Source organism: Mus pahari, chromosome 11 (genome assembly GCF_900095145.1).
Source record: "Mus pahari chromosome 11, PAHARI_EIJ_v1.1, whole genome shotgun sequence".
Taxonomy (NCBI): domain Eukaryota; kingdom Metazoa; phylum Chordata; class Mammalia; order Rodentia; family Muridae; genus Mus; species Mus pahari.
Window position 1 is genome coordinate 14,947,905 of NC_034600.1, and position 8,897 is coordinate 14,956,801.

An 8,897-nucleotide genomic window follows, 5' to 3' on the forward strand; every position below is an offset into this window, starting at 1 on the left:
ATGTCTATTTAAAAACTGCCCCTTACTTAGCATGTGTTAATACGATGGTACATACCAGAAGAACAAAATAAAATCATCACAGAGATGACTGCAAAACTCAAGCACTCTGGAAATTCAAACATAAAACTTTGAGCTGGTTCAAACAATTTGGTTTTGATTTCACACAGCACAAAAGTGAGACATTAAAGAAGAGTCTACGCAGAGCACATTTGGTTGTTCTTCCATGTTTTCCCTTGAGTTTAAGGGGAGTGGGGAAAACAATTTTTCCTCATTGAATTGATTCTTTTTAAAATGAGGTTAACAATTAAATTCAGATTTTTAAAGGAAGAAAAATACATCTGGGCAAAGCACTTACGTTATTTTTTTAAGTAGAATGTGGATTAAATTATTGGTTTTAAACTACCCTAAAAATGAGACATTGACTCTGTAATAGAAAAATCAATAGACCCAAAGAAGAGCATTTCAACAGTGCAAAATGAAGACAACATTAAATTTGGTTTATGTTATTTGCAAATATTAAAATCCTAGGGAAATTCTGAACATAAAAACTTCTTAGCCAAAATTTATATCTCCCAATGTTTTTTTTCACCCCTTTCATTTTATTTATTTTGGTACTAGGAGATTAAACCCAGAACGAAGCCTTGTATAAATTTCACACCACTAATCTATATTTCTAACCTCAACATTTTATTAGGATTTTCATTTAACTAATTACTTATATGTTATTGCAAAAGTTCTTTGAGCCATTACTATTGGAATTGCTAAATAAATACTATTGTAGATTCGGGAAAGCAAATCCACCTGGGTGTGAGCATCCAAATTCCTTCTTCCAAGGCTGGCCAGGATGGATGAGGTAGAGCCAGGCAAGAGGAAAAGTTCATTTACTCTATGAGTTGTCATAAATGATGACATGTAGTTAAAGCTGAAAGATCCAGATGTTAGAGTTATGAGGCATATTTTCAAGAAAACACCCTAACAATAATAATAACATATCAGTATTATGATGTCCCATACTATATAGGTGATTATCCATATTCAAAATCAATTCTTTGGTGGAAAAACGACTGAGTGTAGGTTGTTTTTGAAAGGAAGAATTATTTTCTAAGGTTTAAGTTAAATATATCTAGTTTTAAAACAGGCTGTGAGATGAATTTATGAGCCAATAAAAACAAGCAAACTTTCTATGCAAAATCTATCCAAGACAATGTCCCCTGGATTTCCAAAGTAACTGTTTAACGTTTAACATTTAAGTGGTTAGTGGGCTGAGAAAACAGAACCTTAAGTCTCCTCACAAATTGTTTCTTCTGCTCATGAGATTCTTCCTCTTCTGCTTTTCCTGAGGGAAAATAATTTTATTTTTGTCTCAGTTTAAATGTCATCTCTTCTCTGATGTTTTTCCTCATCAATTCTTTTCAGTCTCCCAGCCTGCACTACCAGAATTAATAAATTCACCATGTGCCCCTCTATGTTTCCGTAGCACTGCAGTGCTGCGTGAAGACCTACAACACAGCACTCATCATGTCTTGGCACAGAGATCTATAACCATGCCTCTGTAAACTTGTAAAGTAAGTGTAATGTGTAATTTCTTTAGTGTTTTTATTTATATATTACCTCAAAAAAATGCTCATCCAAAATAAATGACTAAAACATTTACTAAAAGTTTGCTTGTATATTTATTGTCCAAGCCCCTTTCACTCATACATATCTAAATTTGAAAGTGGTATCATTTAGTATATGTCTTGCTCCTATTGGTAGAAGTTTATTTGAAATGTTTCAAATGCATGATACTATGCAGTAGAAAAACAAATTTTTCCTGCTTGAAAATTGTCTATATCAGTTTGCAGAGAGCAACCCATTCTCTCAGAAACAGCTTGTGCTGTTTGGGGATTTCCATGGGACCCACTTAACCAACAATTGAAGGGAATGCATTTCAGTCCCATTATTAGAAGCCTTCTTTGATGACGGGAGATAGACAATTCTAAGTTAGGAAAACAGATCAGAATCACCTTCAAATGTATTAGGAACTTTCCAGTGCAGGAAGTTTCCATATCAACCCTTGAATGACCTTAGTTTCAGCTGGCTCTCCCCACATTCTCTCCCTCTACCCAATTTCTCCTTCCCCTTGCTATCCAATTCCTCTCATTCCCATCTCTACTTACCTTTAGTACACCCATAAAATCTATTTTATTTTCCCGTTCTAGAAAGATCTATATTTCCCCCACCAGATCCTTGCTCTATGCCTAACTTTTCTGGGTTTACAGACTGTAATTTACTTAACAGCTAATTTACACTTATAAGCAAATGCATACCATATTTATCTTTCTGGGTCTTGGCTACCTCACTCAGGATGAGTCTATCCATTTGCCTACAAATCTCATGATGTCAGTTTTTAATGGCATCTGAGGAAGAACATCTATGTTGTGTGGTTTTCAGTTTCTGGTCGTTATGAGCAAAACACCAGTGAACATGGCAAAGCATGTGTCCTTATGGTAGGATGGAGTATCTTTTGGATATATGCCCAAGAGTAGAATAGCTTGATCTAGAGGTAGATTGACTCCCAATTTTCTAAGACACCACCATATTGATTTCCAATATGTGGTACAAAAGCTGTACAAAATGTGGAATCCCACCAGCGATGGGATTCCACATTCTGTCCAGACGAACCATCCCTGTGTTAATGATCTTAGCCATTCTGATAGATGCAAGATGATATCTCAACACTGTTTTCATTTCCCTGGTGAATAAGGATGTTGAACATTTCAGTATATCTCAGTTATTTGAGTTTCCTTTTTTGAAAATTCTCTGCTTAGATTTGAACCCCATTTTAGTTAGTTATTTTGTTTTGTTGATGTCTAGTTTCTTGAGTTCTTTATATATTTTGGATATAGTCCTTTATGAAATGTGGTGTTGGTAAAATGATTTTCCTCTTCTGTAGGCTACAGAATTGTGAGAATGACAGTGTTCTTTGACTTACAAAAGTTTTTCAGTTTCACAAGATCCTACTTATTAATTGTTGATATTAGTGCCTATGTTAACAGTGTTTAATTCAAAAAGTCAGCTCCTGTGCTAGTGCATTCAAAGCTACACCCCACCCTCTCTTCTATCAGGGTCAGTGTATCTGGTAAAAACATCAAGTTTCTTGTATTCATACCATATTTATAAAACACATATCCATCAATTATCATTTAATACTACTCATTTGTGCTTGTTTTATACCCTATCTATTTTTTCCTCAAAATATTTCTCAAAAGGAATAACTTTCTCATGTAAATGGTGTATTTGTCCTCATATATCGGAGGATTCTTAAGTATTTCTTTGTAAAGTCACTGAATGCTCCTTCTGAAGTCTGTGGAGAATTAAGTGTGATGTCATGCTGATATGAAACCAGAATGGCTACATTCATGGACTCATGGGTTTCTAGGGTTGGTAGTGGCTTGGGGATAATGTGTTTGAAGTTTTCTCCACTGCAAGAATTCCTACCCTTCATTCCTAATGAGCCACTGAACACAACCAGGGGCAGAAATCATCTTCCTTCTAAGGCTAATTCTTAGAAGGCATTTCCACTTATTGAGCCAAAATCAGATTCCCTGTACTTCAAACATTGATCCTAACTCCAGCCTCTAGTGTTTCAAAGATTTAATCTAATTCCTCTTCAAATATTGAAAGGCAGCCATGATTCCCTCTAGGTATTTTCTTCAGCCCATAAACCTGGCTAAAGCTGTATCATCTAGCCCACATGTGTCTATTAACCACAAGAACATCATGAGAGATCAGTTCAAAGGCCGCACTCATGTATGAATGCCAACATTTCTTCAACTACCAATTTAATAAAGGAGAACTGGTCATGATCACTCCAAGGAAACTCTTGTTGGCTCTTAACACTCACTGGCTATTTCTGAGTGCACATAACAATCTGCTTAATAATTCAATAGGAATTGTGCTCATTTTGTTTCCAAAATCAATCATTTTGTATAGTCACAGCTAAACTAGAAGGGGAAAATATTCCACTTTAGTATTTAAAATTTAGGGGGACATGTAACCCAAGGATCTGGTTACACAGAGACAGAACTTACTGAACAGGGTTCAGAGGGCACAGTAGCAACCCAGTAGCACTGCTGAGGCTGGAGGGGACGAGAAAAGACAGAAGTCAAGGTCACTTAAAGATTCTGAAATTATGACATGTCTTGCTTGAGGGACAAACATGGAAGAAACTGCTAAGAAAGCACCTGTGCACTGAGAGACTGACAAGTTACAGGGCTTTCCTCTTCTTTTTCATTTTATTTTGTTTATCAAGTTATTTTACAGATTTACATTCCAAATGCTGCCCAACTTCCTGGTTCCCCCCTCCCAGAGTTCTTCACCCCATCCCTCTCCCCTTTGCCTCTGAGAGGGTGCTCACCTACCCACCTATCTCCACTCACCCACTTCATCCTGCATCCCCCTTCCCTAGGGCATCAATTTTCTACAGGATTAGACTCATCCTCTCCTACTGATGCCAGACCAGGGAGTCTGTGTCTAAGGCCACGGACACACATGGTTGGAGGCTTTGACTCTGTGAGCTCTAGGGGGTCCTGGTTAGTCGATCCTATTGTTCTTCCTATGGGGTTGTCATCCACTTCAGCCCCTTCAGTTTTTGCCCTAACTCTTCCATTGAGGTCCCCAACCTCAGTCCAGTGGTTGGCTGTAAGTATCTGCACCTGTCTCAGTCAGCACTGGTAGAACCTCTCAGAGGACAGCTATGCTAGACTTCTGTGTACAAGCACAACATGGAATCAGAAATGGTGTCAGGGTTTGGTGCCTGCCTGTGGGATGGATCTCAAATTGGGCTGGTCACTGGATAATCTTTCCTTCAGTTTCTGTTCCATTTTTGTCCCTGCATTTCCTTTAGACAAGAACAATTCTGGGTCACAAATTTTGAAGATGTGTGAGTGTTCCTATCCCTCCACTGGGGGCCCTAGTTATCAACTGGAGGTTGTCTCTTCAGGTTCCATCTCCCCACTGTTGAGCATTTCAGCTAAGGTCATCCCCATTGAGTCCTGGGAGCTTCTCATACCCTGGGTCGCTGGGACTTCATAGAGGTTCACTCTGCCCCCACCCTCCACAGCTGCATATTTCCATTCATACTCCTGTCCTATTGGGCTTCTTTTCTGTCTCCCCCCATACCTATTCCTGTCCCCCCTTTCCCCTTAACCTCCCCTCTCCCACCCAGGTCCCTCCCTCTCTCTGCATCCCATGATTACTTTGTTTCCCCTTCTAAGTGGGATGGATGCATCCTCACTTGGGCCTTCTTTCTTGTTAAATTTCATGCAGTTTGTGAGACGTATCATGGGTATTTTGTACTTTATGGTTAATGTCTACTTATTGGTGAGTACATACCATGAATGTCCCTGTGGTCTGGGTTACCTTGCTCAGGATGATATTTTCTAGTTCCATCCATTTACCTGCACATTAGTGGCCCCTAGGAATCTTGTTTTTTTTACTACCTGACCCGACTGGAAAGCTCCATGGCTCAAAAGCCTGGAAATTAAGCCTGTAGAGACAAGACAAAACCAGAGTTAGCAAGCTATGTGTGCGTTGGCACAGTTCTCTACAAATCAAACACCTTGAGTACTTCAGATACCTCATTAAATAACAATTTACTACAGTTTGTAGCTGAGGTTGCTTCTCCAAATATGAATGAACTAGGAACCTTATTATGTTACTTCTGTTATTTACCTCTATTTAACATTATTGTTACACATTCACCCACCTATCACACATAAGAAATACTGAATTAAAATGGTTTCTTTCATTGTGAAGAAAATTAATTAATATTCACATATAAACGTGTGTGTGTGTGTGTGTGTGTGTGTGTGTGTGTGTGTGTGTGTATTGAAGGGAACATGAAATGACTTACAAAAATGTTCATGTGCACATTTAAAGATGCACATCAAATGGTCTGCAATATTAAATTTGGGTTTCCAGAAATTTTCTTCTTCCTTTTGTATTTGACTAAAAGAAATGTCTGTGGCACAGTTTTACATTTAGCTTTGTTAAATCATGTCAGCTGGTTGAGTTCTTGGATTTGAATAATCTCAACAAAATGGCAGGCTTTAACAGTAATTTCCAAAACTGGGCAGCAATCAGACCATTGTGTTAATTCAAAGTGCATATCCTGTTTTCCCTGAGTATCCAAAGTACTGTGCCAGACACTGTACCAATTATCAGATTTATGGATCTGGACTGTCCCATGCTAGCAATGGACTGTGACCAGGTTTTTGAGATGTCGTTTATCTATATTAACATATGCTGAGAGTATGAATTACAATCAAGACATCCAAGGCACTTATTTTATATTTTCTTGTTGATTGTATGATTTTATATATATGTACGTGTATATATGTATGTGTGTGTGCATGCATGTATATAAAATGTTAATTTCCTCTGTTTCCTTTTATTCTTTGTAAGTTTAGTTCCCAGAAAAATTAAAACATTTTTATTGAAATAGAATTACATCAGTTTCCCCTTGTTTCCTCTATTCAACCCTCCCCAGTTATCTCTCCATGCACCTCCAGTTTTGAATTCATAACCTCTTTCTCTTTTATTATTTAGTCTTACATGTAAAAGTGTTTGTGCACCGGGCGTGGTGGTGCACACCTTTAATCCCAGCACTCGGGAGGCAGAGGCAGGCGGATTTCTCCTGGTCTACAGAGTGAGTTCCAGGATAGCCAAGGCTACACAGAGAAACACTGTCTCGAAAAACCAAAAAATAAAAAGATAAAAAAGTGTTTGTACACATATATAGAGAGATGTAACCTTGTGTTAACATTTGTCTCTCTGTCTCTCTGCTGAACAGTGTGAGTCTTGAACAAATGACAAAGTGACTATTTGCTGAGAAAGACCACTGGAACTAAGGGAAAAGCCATCTCTCCCTTTAATTAGTTTTGTAATTGCAACAGATACATTGATGGGCACTTCAAAGAGACAAGTCTCTTCTCACTCAGGCAAAACTCCTACTGTGCTTCTAAAGTTCTGGCTGAGTGGAACAAATAAGATTAGGCCCATGATGCCTACTTCACACTACAACATTCTCTCTTTTCCAAAACTTTTTTAGTGTATTATTGGCTAACAGACTGCACAAGGAAGAAAGAAACGATAACGGAATGGCTTGCAAGTGTTGTTTTGAAACCTGTAACTAGTGCTGTCAGCTGCTGGCTCATTCCTTTTCCTACATTTACATTTCCTGACTCTAGTTGAAGCACATTTCACTGCGTGTAACTATCAATCATCCTTAACCCAGAAGTGCACTGTACATTAGTAACAGTTAATTGACATATTTAAAGCAAATAGCTGCTTAGTTTTGTTGTGAAGGTTTAGCATACAAATCTGTAACAGCACAGGCTTTGTTTGTTTCAATTACAAACATCCCTGTCTGCTGCATTGCCACCTCTGACAGTAGATGAATAGGATGCGATCCCATTGAAGCATCCAGCACACCATGTGACAGCCACAATAGATTGCAACATGAGAAAAGCACTCTGCTCACCAAAGGATGCCCAAGCATGGAGAACAAAATGATATGAGGTAGAGAGGCAAAGTAGAGCTTTAAAAGTGTCATCAAGAAGGAAGGGAACAAACCAAGGAAGCTGAAATGTTTTGTTGCGGATATACTTTCTGTACCTGTTAATAGCCTAAAAGGACTTATCAGGCATTGATTTGGTCCCAGGTATTTATTCAACAGAAGGTTCACAGTCAGTATGCAGCAGGATTTCTACAGTACATGGAAATGCAACATAACTTTCTACTCTTCTCCGTGCCCAGTGATAAATAGAATGTGCCTTTTCTCTTGAGCAACTTATGATGAGTTAAGTACTCTATGAAAGAAGACAAAATGACAATTCCTTCCTTTAAACTGTGAAATCAAAATATCTGTGATAAATACCTTTAAAGTAAACAACTTTACTCTATTTTAAATAAGATTTACTGTCTCCTGAATCTAGAAATATGGATTCTTAACTGAGTAAAAGCATTTGCTTTGCCACTGTATCAACAAACCAGAAGAGATCATCTGGAAGAGTTCTGTGTTTTGTTGTTGTTGTTGTTGTTGTTGCTTGTTTTCTGTTTTGGTGTGTGTGTGGGGGGTGTGTGTATGTATCTATGAGGTAACACTAGACACAGCTATATGTACTGGACATCATTATAGCCTATTAAAATCCTATATGTTCACAAAATGATTGATATAAAATCGAGAAATAATATAATTTAAAACTATAACATTAATATAGTTAACACTAAGAATATTATTAAACCTCTACTAAAAGGTTAATGAAGAAATCAAAATATTATGGAACTAATATGGAGATCTAACCAATACTCATTTCGAATGTTATTAGCAGAAAGAGAATTTAAATTTTAATTATAATTTTATTTAGTAATATCATATGATCCTGATATCATCAGGTTCTGCAAACCCTAGCCAGGGCAGTACTTCAAAGCTTTGAAAAAAAGCTTTGACCACGTGACCCACGAAGCTAGGGGCAGCCAGGTCTTTGTCCTTTCCTTCCTCTGTAGCATCAACCTAGTAAAGAAAAAGGAAAGCTTGCAAGTCGTATTGTCTCTAGCACTGGAAAATATGAAGAGGATAATTTCTCTTTCTCGGTAAATGTATAGGAAAGAGCTTCCCATCTGTTCTAAATTTCTAATATTGAACTCTTCAGTTGAGGCCCACAGTCTTTCATGGTTCACTGTGAATTTGTAAATAGATGTTTTTCCATTGCTAGTGCAAAACTAAAACGCCAGAATTATTTTTCTGGCCGGGTGTTTTTGAAGCCTCCTTGCCGCCGAGGTTTCTGTGTGTGATTCCATCACCCAGGCCGATGTTGGGTGTGGGCAATATATGCCTTCTTGTCATGCAGCCC